General features: G+C 43.9%; 1 long non-coding RNA gene across 1 annotated transcript; it reads right to left on the reverse strand.

Annotated features, from left to right (window-relative positions):
• Window positions 1-1,045: 1,045 nt before the first annotated feature.
• LOC310839462 lies at window positions 1,046-2,465 on the reverse strand. Its single transcript, XR_014561536.1, has 3 exons — window positions 2,290-2,465; window positions 1,307-1,405; window positions 1,046-1,093 (listed from the first exon to the last, which is right to left on the reverse strand). It is a non-coding gene; the product is annotated as an uncharacterized lncRNA (long non-coding RNA).
• Between the last annotated feature and the right edge of the window lie 10,256 nt (window positions 2,466-12,721).

Below are 12,721 nucleotides of genomic sequence, written 5' to 3' on the forward strand. Positions count from 1 at the left end.
GTTCTCAAATGTTTACAATGTTCTTTCATATACTCACCATCTTCCAATCAACTCGCACAGGCTCCAGAAGACTGCCAGACTCAAGGCATACACTAAAGGAGAAGGCAACCACATTCCTGGAGTCCATAGCCAAAGATGACCTGGGGAAGAAATGCTTTCCTGGATCGAAATATGGCGAATGGTTGGCATTGGTTCACATATGATGCAACCCCTGTTATCAGCTCAGGAGCATACAGAGTTGTGTTTACATGGAGGCGCCACTTATGTGAAGCACTAGATCAGGCACGTCCAACTCCCAAGAGACTGTGATCTACTCCAAGTATTAAAAAACTGGCTCTGATCTACCCATTGTCCATACCATGATCACCCTGGGACACCCCTGTGATCGATCTGTTGGACATGCCTGCATTAGATGAATCCAAATATGAGCACTTAAATACTGTAACAAACTGGCAGGACAACAGGGAGGAGGAAGAGGATACTAAGAGGGGAATAGCTGGGTCTGGAACACACTGGGGCAAACAGGCAATGGGGAAGGAAGTACTCACAGGGTGACAGAGGATGGCAAGGGGGTGGAGGTGAACAGGAATCAGAATAGCAGGATCCATCACCTGGGCCAGTGGGGTCCCTGTCCCCATGAACACAGTAGGATCTGAGGCTTAGAGAGCAGCAGAAGTGGCACTCTAGGAGGCTGAGGCCGTCAAGGGCCCACAGCCCACCTCCCTAGTTGACTAGGTGGGGCTCGCTTGCTCTGGGAGGAGGGGTGTGATTCCTCAGCTGGAGTAGGGTTGAAACAGGGTTACGTGCCTCATCAAGCCCAGATGATGCAGTTGGCATGGAAAGTACAAAAGGGAAGCAGAGGTTAGGTGCTGTGTCTGCTCAGCCTTGGCTTGGATGCTCCTGGACCTCCATGGTACTGTTCTTTGGGTTTGAGACTGGACTGTATTCTGACTGCTGGATTTCAGACTTGGCTACTTGGATTGACCCTGGATTGTATTTTCTGACCTTTGGACTTTGCTTGTCTGACTTGACCCACCTGGACTTGACTGACTTGCTGCCAAGTAGGCCAGGGGTTCAGGACATATACACTTTTCTGTTGGTGCAAGGGGGGAAATAGGTATAAAAAGGATAATTCCTGGATACCAAGATCCAAGTTTTGGGCAGGTACTCTTTGATGAGAGAAACCCACTAGAGATTTTAAAACATAATATATGCAGCAAATATGCCCTTCTGCATTCCAGAACATCCCTCTTCCCCCAGGATAGGAAAAGACCATGTTTGGTAAATTAAAAACTGGTTTACTTACCAACTCTTCAAAGGTCAGGTTAATGTGTTTTTCCATACATCAGTCAGAAAAGTTGCACAGGCATTAAAACATGGCTTAGTGTTAAAGTGGTGAAGGTTCCTAAATTGTTGATACAGGAATGGAAGAGAAGCTAGGCTAGGATGGAGCAACCAGCTTAGCCTTTTCACATGTTGACCTTCTTAGGTAGACGGAGGGAAAACAAAGTCTTGATTACCTAGCCCTCCCCCTGGTGAGTTAAGCCTTGCAGGACAGCTTACTTTATGGTATTAACCCCTTCATGCATTAATTAGACTTAGGTATGTTGGTTATATGAGGCTGGTTATCCCAAATTTCCATTATAGGGAAATAATAGATCAGATCCTTTTGCACTAGTTCTTTATGGAATGTAAGTACAGTCCTGAAGTAATGTGGTTTATTTTTCTGTGGTGCTCATACATTATCTAAGCTAGGAGTAGGAACTAAAGACTAAGGGTGGGAGCCAAGTGTAGTCCTCCAACCCTCATGACTCTTCTCAGGCCACTTCCCCTTGTCAGCTCTGCCCCCTCCTCAAGTGCTTTTGTCTAGCTGGAATGTGCCCTTCAGCTGTGACAATGCCTTAGGCTTGCCTGGATACAGGCTGGAGACATGTGTATGGTGGTGTGAGCAGGTAGAAACATCTTGTTTTTGTGTAGCTGGAATGTGAGTTAGAAGTTAAGGCTCACACCTGTTCCTCCATTCAGTTTTGCCTCTGGCAACCCTTTGTGGGAATGTTAAGGATAGTAGGAAAGGCTATATTGAGTAAGTATTATCCTTCCTTCATTCACACTAGTGAGTGATGTAGCACAGCAGATTCCCCTCAATATAGCAGGAAGCTAGTTTGCAGATTCATTTGGATTACTTAACTAAAGAAATTCAATCTGGTTTGCCCATATGGATTATTTCTGGTGTCCTTTTAAGGAAAGACCCAAAGGTATTTCCTTAAAAGTAACAAGAAATTTACTAACATTCAGTTCACGATTAGATCCCTGAAAGGCAAGCTTTGCTTAGTAGTTACAAAACAAACTGTGCATTTATCCCATATGGAGATTGAGCTTATGTGCTCTCAGCCAGCAGACAGCAAAATTACATTAAGAGAACAAAATGGCTGCAGGAGAGCAGCATGGCAACAAGAGAGCAGCAAGCAAGATATCAGCAAGAGAGAGAAAATGGCTGCTGACTTGGCTCTTTTATGGAGTCAGCCAGGGCCACGCCCATCTCCCAGATCACATGCAGGGTGAGGAAGCTCCAGACCAGTGTAACAGGAAGGTACACTGACTGGAGTAACATCCCCCTGCCTGTGCCCACTCTAGGGAAATAGGAAATGTTGTACTTGACTGTTCCAATGGATTACATCCCACAACACCTCCTGCCCCCCTCTCAGTAAGCACCAGCAATCCACTGTGTTGGGAAGCTGGAAAAGCAATAGTGCCCTACCTGTTCTGCCTCACTACCTGCTACAGGTATTGTGGTCCAACAAGATTTAGAAGGCCAAATATTATCACCATGAGGAACAAACCCATTTGATTAAACATCACTGTTCTGCTTGTATGGCTTCAGCTCTGATGTTTATTTGATTTAACGAAAGTATTTCATGCTTTGGCCAAGATCCAAAGGTTTGCAAATGGCAGAGTGTGGCATGTAGTTATTAAGAGCCCTGATTTACAAGAGCAAGCTGGTGGTTTAAACAGAAAGCTAAGTGCCTATTAATACAGAGTTTAAAAGCTTCTCTGCCTCATTACTGTTTAGCTAAAAGCCTTCCAACTCCATGCTGCTCATTCCCTCACCCCCTACTTGTCAGAATGGAGAGATTGTGGAATATGTCATCATGGCCTGTCCACAACTTCCATCAGGATTCCTGAGAGCATCCTGTTGAGAGCCTGTTGCAGAAAGTACAGAAATGCCGCGTGACCAAATTTATCCAATTAACAACATGAGAATTTGAAAATATTTTGATACGGAAAGGTTTGGCTAAATTGACTTGAACATACTGTCATTTTTAAAAAAATGTTGAATTTGGGTAGTGACAGATTTAAAATAATCCAATTTGGATTATAAGAATCATCTGTGGTACTATTTACAGCTTTAGGTCCTATAATAGAATATTACCATGAGTGTCTGAGACTGGTAATTATTGTTTTGAAAGGATATAAAAGTAGAATTGAAGTTTGAGGGTGCCTCCATGCTAGCCTTTCCTCCTACCGTTAAAACTATTAACAATTGCTCTCTCATTTTTGCCTGAGAAACTAGCAAATTTCTTACGAACTGTTGCGTGTGTGTGTGTGTGTGTGTGTGTGTGTGTGTTTCTCAGGAGTTACCCTGTGTTTATTTGCTCTTCATATTGCAGAGGTTTAGTAAGTTTTAGTACTTACCCGGCAAGCCAAGGCAGGCCATTATTTGAGCTCCTCGTGCTCCTGTTTCACTGGAATGGAGATGGAGCTTGTGATGAGGGTGGCAATTCTACTGCTCTCCCTTCCTTGCTGTTCCTGCCCATTGTCCATTAGGGGAACAGGGCACTGTCCCTCCAGAGGTGTATTGAGGGGGAGCATCACTGGTTTGCCCTCACTGGGTGCCAAGCCGAGGGGCTGCTGCCACAATGATGTACAATGGAAGGTGGGGGGGTGTGCATAGTGCAGATCTCAAATTCTTTCTACATTTAAGATCATCAATGCAACATCAATCCAGACTGAATGCAAATGAACCAAAATGTGTTTCCACAATAACACTTTTTATTTACACCCCCCCCCCCGTCAACTTTCACAACTAATGAAAACCTGGGGAGCTTTCTGAATTTGCCAGCCGTTCCTCTGAATAGCAAATGCTTCCTTTAATTAATAGTTGTTGGCACTTCCAGCTGCTGGTGCTTGATAAGCTGTGGGCAGAAGACCTAAAGCTATGAACACACTATTGATTTTACTATTGATCGGGTATCTTCTTTCTTTCTTTCTCACTGCTGCTATTTCACATGCAAATGGATGGTAATGGCTCCACATTATGACTGCTCTATTCGAGTGGCATTTGAGAAGGTGCAATTTAATCCAGTGATCAGGATTTCCCAGTGTCTCATGCCACCCCACCCCACCCCCACCATCCAGCATTGTCAGAGAGAAGGGAGAACTTAGGCTGCTGACAGAAAAGGCTGTTATCTTGAAAGAAATACAGCACTGTCTCCCAGAAGACTAATAGAAGAATTATCAACATGTCCTATGGGAGAACAATGATCACTTTTATGTTGGTTAATGTGACAAGCTGCCTAAGGGCGCTTCTGCTTGGCAGCTCCCTTATAATATCAGTTTAGTGAAGGCCTTTTGAATCAATAGCATGGAAAGAGGCCCTTGGCAAAGGAGGCTTGTTTCCTCCACCTTGACATAAGAAAATGGGTTTTATGGGTTCCTTTTGTGGAGAGGTCAGATGGGAACAGAAGGGGACCAGAATAAGACAGGAAGCCTCTGTGTTGGCTTGTTATGAAGCATGTGTGGTGGTGTTATGTATTTAAAAATCCTAAACCACCTAAATTAGAATCATCTAAAGGGTGTGCAAAATACAACAGAAACAAAATATGTAACATAATATAAAATCATCATGTGCGCCATAAAAGCATAAGCAACAGAAATATAAATAAACAAGGTACATAGTCTAACCTCAGAGGTCAGAAACAGCCTGGGCAAAAAACTATGCTTAAAGGAGTTGTCTAAAATGAATAAATGAGAGTTCCTCATGAATCACAGAGGGCATTTCAGGCTATAAGACTAAACATGGGAATTGCCTCCTTCTGACTTACTGCCCTACAACAGTCCACAAAGCACAGTGCCACCAACAGGTTTGCCCCTGAGTGATTGTATGGGTCTGGGGAGGAAGTCTTTCACCTGGGCCCAAGTTGTTCAGGGCTTTAAAAGTCAACAAGAAGACCTTGAGCAGGATATCTTAGACCAGGCATCCCCAACCTGTGGCCCTCCAGATGTTTTGGCCTACAACTCCCATGATCCCTAGCTAATAGGACCAGTGGTCAGGGATGATGGGAATTGTAGTCCAAAACATCTGGAGGGTCAAAGATTGGGGGTGCCTGTCTTAGATTTCTATATAGCAGGCATCAGCCTACAAAATTCATGCCACAAAATATGTCTTAGTCTTAGAGAATTCATCCCACAAAATACTTGCTAACTTATATGCTGCTAATTTTTGCGGAAGCGGTTTGGTAGTTTATCAACTGCAAGACAGCAAGTGTGTATATGTGTCTCTGTGGGGGTGGGTGTAGCAAAAGGATAAACAGTTGTCCACAGTAAGGCGTAGAAAATGCAAACTGTAACAGTATAAACTACTCTCATGTTGAAGGACACTTTCAGATTGCCGTTTATTGTGGAATCAAGCACTGTTCATGCACACAAGCCTTTTGCAGTGTCCCCACAGTACTATCGTCATCAAAATGCCAGGGCATGCTTTCTGTACACTGACTCTGGATTTCCACTTAGTTCAGATAATCGAACAAGTAAAAAAATAACCCATCCAGCTGCTGGTGCTCATTGCTTCCCCTTTCTCTCCACAGAGTACTCTTCCACAGATACGGGAGTTCATACAGTCCCCGGGCTCCTGCCATCTATGATGAAATCTTGTGCCCGGGGGCAAGGGAAGCCAAATGCTCCATCTTGCATTAGTTGTTTGCTGCTGTGACTGAATGGCTAGGGAGCTGCAGTGGGAGCAGCAGTGTGCATTTCATAGAATCATGGAATTGTAGAGGTAGAAGGGATGCTGCAATGCAGGAATCTCAACTAAAGTATTCATAATAGATGGCTATCAAACCTGAGACCCATTTGAGTCCCAGGATACCCTCTCTTTTGCCCTTGACATCACACACACACACACACACACACACAGTACAGTGGTGCCCCGCAAGACGAACGCCTCGCAAGACGAAAAACCCGCTAGACGAAAGGGTTTTCCGTTTTGGAGGCGCTTCGCAAAACGAATTTCCCTATGGGCTTGCTTCGCAAGAAGAAAGCCCATAGGGAAATCTCCGGGGACCTCTTTTAAATGCTAGCGGTGGGGAGCAAAGCCTTTCCCCCCCCTCCGGCCTTCAGAAGAGGTCCAGGAAGGCCGGCGGGGGCCGAAAGGCTTTGCTCCCCACCGCCAGCATTTTAAAAGCAGTCCGGGATAGCAGGGACTGTTACGCAACGCTGCGTTTCTCCGCTGCTGCCCGTCAGCATTTTAAAATCGCCCCGGGACAGTGGAGGAATTATCCGCTGTCCCGGGGCGATTTAAAAGCCCCCGGGAAGGCAGGCAGGGGGGACAAAGACTTTTGCCCCCCGCCCGCCTTCAGAAGAGGTCGGGGGACAGACTGTCCCCGGACCTGGTCTGAAGGCGGTTTCCATAGGAACGCATTAATTGATTTTTAATGCATTCCTATGGGAAACCGTGCTTCGCAAGACGAAAAACTCGCAAGACGAAAAGACTTGCGGAACAAATTAATTTCGTCTTGCGAGGCACCACTGTATTAGCCCTGCTGGGGCTCAAGGTATCATCTCTCGCTTTCCAGTCTCATGCTCCAAGGAATAAGCTTCTGGAGCCAGTGTGGATTGTGGCTCCCCTTACTGGCTCTGGTTAGGTCTTGAGCCCTTGTTCCTGGGGGACTGCTTGTGTTCTCTGAAGGTGTGGGTGTTGTGTTGGGCATTGGGTTCTCTTCCTTTCTGCTTGTGTGCTGTGCTCCCAAAAAATAGATTTAAAGCAGCATAAGGGAACTCTAAGCCCTGCTGGTAGGGACGTCTGGCCATAGCAGGGCTATCAAGGATAAAGCCAGGAAGGCTGGTCATGTGCCACCAGGGTGACATTTATTGTGTTGTGGTTGTAGCAGTGCAAAGTTGTATGTATTCTCAATGCATGTCCTCCCTGCCACAAGCACATTTCATTGTTCCTTCCCTGATTGGTGGGTTTTGTCAGCATTTCCAGGACCAATGTGTCTGCTGCTTCTGTATTTCCTTGCTGTGTTTTGTCTCCTCCCCTCCTGGCCTAATATTGTGGCCATTCTACTGCTTGAATTGGTATACACAGGAAATGCTCTGTAAAAGTATGGAAATCAAGGCTTAAGCATTAGTCATCATTTGCGCCACTGATTCCCTCGCAGAAGCATTGAACAAATGTCAAAGAAGGACAACAACTTGGGGCTTTCACCTGTTTCACAGTTATGTAATGTTTCAGGAGTGGGGATGGGGGTAGAAGATGTGTAAGTTATGCAGCACAGGCAAGAGAACTTGAGCTCTAAAACAAAACTGAAATTGCTGGCTTCACATGAAGAACAACTGTTCTATCATTCCAGTGACCATCACAGGTGCCTAGGTTGGGCCATGCAGCAAAATTTGAAGTGCTGCTGGCAACAACATTCCAGTAACAAAAGTAGGTTTTTCTTTTCCAGAATGGGCAATAAGATTCCTGATCTCCCATAAGAGAGGCTCTTGTACGTAGGGACAGCTGGCATCTTTCACAGACTCTGTCCAAAAGGCTGCACTAGACACAGAGGCTGTCCATAAGGAAAATAGGGAACAGGTGTTGCCATACTAGTGAGCCACATCTTTGGGTCCTGGGATGTTTCCTAAGTTATTTTATACCATCGCTGAGAGTGGTGAAGGGGATGCAATAGAAGCGGTACTTCTGCTGCAATTGTTAAGGATGGTCACTAGGGTAAGGATGGTTTCATTATTATATTTATAAACATTTGTGCCTTTTTAGTATAACCCTTTATAGAAGATTATCCTGTTCATAAAAAGCTACAATAACAATAAAATAATAATGAAAAAGAGCATAGCCAGTTCTATAGGAATTGGCATAATTCCAGGCAATCAGCTATTTGTTTGTTTTTTAAAACAATACATTTAAAAATATTTATATTCTACCTTTTACGTACAAAAATCTTTTGCAGGATGCCTTACAAATAGATAAAACACAATACAAGAAAATCTAAATGCTGCAGATTAAAAAGCAGCAGCAGCAGCAGCAGCATAAAAGCCGGAGACTAAACTTTCACATTTAAAAGGTCAGAGAAAATATTTTAAAAGTGTTTCTGCCTAGTGCTGTTGTATCATAGGATGTCATACCATAGCAGGATCAAAATATATATGCATGCAGTCATGCTTACATTTCATTTCTCAAATCTTTCCCCATGTATAAGTATGAATCAATGCCCAAAAAATTAACATTAGAATGATTGCATGAAATTAAACCCATTTAACAAATGACTAGGGTGACACCTAGCATGCTTTGCATATTCTGTTTCAGAATAAATGAATATAACCAGGATGGTTTTCCATTTGCTGGCATGCAGGCATCAGATACTGTATATATAGATAGATAGATAGATATCGTCTAATTTTATGAATCAAGACAGCAATTGCAACAACATACTCTGCTTTCTTTCACATTCAGAAATGAAATTGGATTGTTACAATGAGCCATTGTCTGGACATAAAGTCACTGTCTCTCACAACAGCTGCGAGGAGTCTGGCACCACGGCAATTGCCAATACTGCTGCACAGGAAGAATAAGCATGAGTCGTAATGTTAATGCATAGCCTACTTAGTGCGAAGAAAGAGAGATGCTAACATATGCACCTTATTGGAAAAAAAGCAAAAAACCAGGCAAACAGACCGGGGCGGGGGCGGGTCTGTAGAGCCTGGGGATGTTGACCATTTGTTCAGAAAAACCAACAACTCAGAAGTATGAAATATGGATGTGAAATCTAGGGCTGTCCCTCCCCCCCCCCCTTTGAATTTTGCAATCAGACTTTGCTGGGAGTGGAAATAAGCCTGAGAAATAGAATCCTGATGCCATTATGGTAGATTTTTCAGAAGCTGCAATGGAAAAGAACGAATAGGTTTGGAGAAAGCTGGATTTGAAAGCAGGCAGAATGACTGGAAGTTAATTGCTGAGGCCGTGAGACAACTGCCGTTTCATGTTGCCATGTAGCTTGTTGCCTCACTCTTCCTTAGGCCTGGAGTTTTTTTTCATATGTGAAGCCTGTTGTACAATCTTCAGGAGGCAAGCTTGCTTTTGCCAGGTAGTTTATGTTAGGTCTAATTTAAGACAAGCAAACTCTCATCTCCTCATCAACATTTCTGATCTTTCATATTAGTCAGAGTTTGAAAATCCCTGTTCACAACAATACGTCGTGGGGAACTATAGAAGAATAGCCAATGTTCTAGAAGAGAGGTATATCCTCAGTATTGCTTGATGTTCTTGCTCTCATTTTGAAAATATATCGGCAAATACGAAAAATTACGTTGATACTATACTGTACTGAAATGTTTAAATGTTTCTTTGATTGTGCTTTAATCTTCCTGCCACACCCGTGTGGCACACCACGCCCTTTGAGAACCACCAACCTAAGATAATGCATGTTTATATGCTCTTTTCACCAATGCATACAGTTTTAATGTACATTTTACCCCAGTATATGTACTTTTTGTATGCATTAAATATGGATTGAATCAAATCTCTCCCCCATCCCTACTCTCCATTAGCTTCCATCTGTAGAAAGGAGAGCTGCTGGCAGAAGGTGAATACCTTAAGGGGCTTCTCTCCAGCTCCTTAATTTGAAGTCAGCAGGTGGCAAAGTGTGCTTAAGATCAGAATTGCTGCTAGAACAACATGCTCACATGGCATGTATTTCAAAAACCTTACTGGGCAAGGGGGCAGGGGTAAATTTCATATGGATGTGCCCATCACCTTTTTATGTGCAGCACCAGGCTCAGCTGGAGAGGTGGGAAGGTGGGGTAGACCTACGGATAGCATCTTCATGGCCAGATATCCAGTACATCTTTGAGGGTCTATACATGGTCTTGTGCTCCAGAGGCAGATAGGGATTTTGCTAGTGCGTCAACAACCCAGTCCTCTTGACACTCAAGCTGACGGAGGTGGTCTTGAGTGTGGCATTGAGATTGGCATGGGGGGGGGGCTTCAGCAACCATGCTGTGACTACCTTGTCTAAAGTAGCTGAGGAGTCGTCATGGTCACCAAGCTAACCATGGGTCCGTTTCAGAAATATCAGGGCCCAACACATGTCGCAGGGCAGATTTTAGGTCTGGTTTTCTGCACAGTTATGAGGGAACATATTCAGAAGCTGGGGGAACCAGATATGACTCCAGTTGCTATCTAGTCAGGTTTCCCTTCAGGGCTGCTCAAGAGCTTTGGAGGTCCACGTTGGCTTGACTCTGGTCCAGATGGATTTCTTATGGGCTGGAGGTGGGAAGAGTTTCCTATGAGGGATCTTGTTGAGGCCCTGGTCCCTGCTAGTTGGGATGAGAGGATCATGTGGTTAATCAACACAATCATTCCTAAATGTCCTCATTTAGGAAGCAATGGAGCAAACGGCTTCACGCCATTCTTATTAGGGCTACTAAGTACTGAACAGTGAAAGCTTCTCATTTCTCCACCTGTATTGAGAGAAAATAAAATGCAATAGTGACATCTAGTGATCACGTCGTAATAATGCAATAGAGACATTTGGATTTTAAGGGTTTTACACAAGGTGGTTTTACACAAGTGGCTTGCTAGTTCACTTTCCAGGACGGATAGTGAAATGTAACTTTCATTTTTGTTAAAGTGTGTTTCCTGCCTTCTCTGTTCTTCTGCCTTTCTGATGACCTATTGCCATGTGCGACAAAGCTTTTACCGGCAGCTCAGTTTGTATTGGGCAGATTTCATGTTCTACAGAACTACAAAAAGCTGAATTGCAGGTGGTTGTGGCACTTCCTTTTCAAATTCATCTAACTTTTGCAATTTATTTTAAATTTGCCTTTTGAATCTATTGGCTCAGATTTAACTGCATGTCATGAAAAGGGTCCTGATCTGATGCAGCAGCAGGCTACTGCACACACATCGTCAGAGTATTAGAATTAGAATCCTCCAAGCAAGTGATGGGAGCTGAGGGGTGCAGGCTTATACTGTATTAAGCCACATGTTTCAGCCTTTGACTGCCAATGTTGCTGATGATCCACTTGTATCAAGGAAGGTGTCTGGAACACTGCACGCCCAGCACAAACCTAGGCACATTTTCTCTTTGGTAACTCAGGGCACTTCCAGACAACCTGTTTGTTGAGCATCCATCCTGATTTCTTTGCAAGGAGGTTAGGCAATTTTGTGAGCATTCATCCTGATTAGTTTGTGGGGAGGTTAGAAAATGTTGTGTTATCATTTCCTTATCTCAAAATATCTGACCTTTTTGGAAAGCAGGTTTGTTGCACAAGAGCTCTAAATCAGCTTGGCCTGAATTTGCCAATATGTGACTGAATCCTACCCAATATAGAGACTGTTTGCCAGTGCCTTACTTAAGAGGTTATTATACCTCCTCCTTCACCCTGTCATGCTCCTTAATGCATAAGCTACCATTTCTCAGCAAAGCTACCTTTTAGGAAAGTCACAAGAACTGCATCTTTCAAAGTACATCTTCTCTCTTTCAAAGTGGGCAGGGGGGGAAAACCCCAAACAGTCACCCCAACCCACCCTTTTAACTTTCAATCCAGCTTAAATTTGTTTGGCACATCAGGAGACTGAAGTGATATTTATATCATTCCAAGCAGCAAGCTATTCTGGACCCAGTAGCAGACTCCATGTTAGAAAAAGGCTGTTTTTGCCAAGGCTTCTGGAAAATATTGTCTGGCAGGAAGCGGTGCACCAGAGTGAGAAAAGAATCTCTCCTATGTGCAGGCTCTTGCTGGTGATCTTTGCAGTGGTGCCTACATAGCACTTGGGAACTGATTTGTTAGAAGGACAGAATCTAATTTCACTCTGCCTTCACACACCTCCCAAGACTGCTTACGAAGCCAGAGTATAAAAGAAGGCATGAAGAGGTTTGCTCCCCTCCCCTCTGTGCCATCCCCCTTTCCATGGGCTTGTGCTTCCCTACTTTCCACTCTTAACAGATTCTGGTTTTAACTAAAATGACTTCCAGTCCTGGAGGCATGCACTTTCAGTCTCTCTTGGGTCATTTACCTCTCCACCCACCCACTGCTTATATCCCAAATCATACAACTGCATTGATAAAACACCGCCAAAAATGCAGGGATTGTAATATGATTGCCATCGTCATGGTTCTTTTTGTAGGTGGTGCTCCTGCATTTTGGGAAAAGGCCAAAGAAAGATGCTCTTGATACACTGTATGTACAGTTTCATCCACACTGCCTTTTTGGGGGAGGGCAGTTTTATCAAGAAACACATCCATAACTGGTTGGGAGCAGGGGAGGGAAATGACAGCTTACAGCATATCTTGATGTGTATTGGGTTGGAGGAGGAACCTTCATCTTTTCATTTTAAATGACTGGCTTCAAAATTCAGTTGATGAAAGTCACCAAGATTAGAACCACCAGGCATTCAAACTGCATTGGAAAAAAGAGGAGGGAAATAATAAAAGGCATTCTG

This window comes from Podarcis gaigeae (assembly GCF_964106915.1).
Source record: "Podarcis gaigeae genome assembly, chromosome: 2".
NCBI classification, from domain to species: domain Eukaryota; kingdom Metazoa; phylum Chordata; class Lepidosauria; order Squamata; family Lacertidae; genus Podarcis; species Podarcis gaigeae.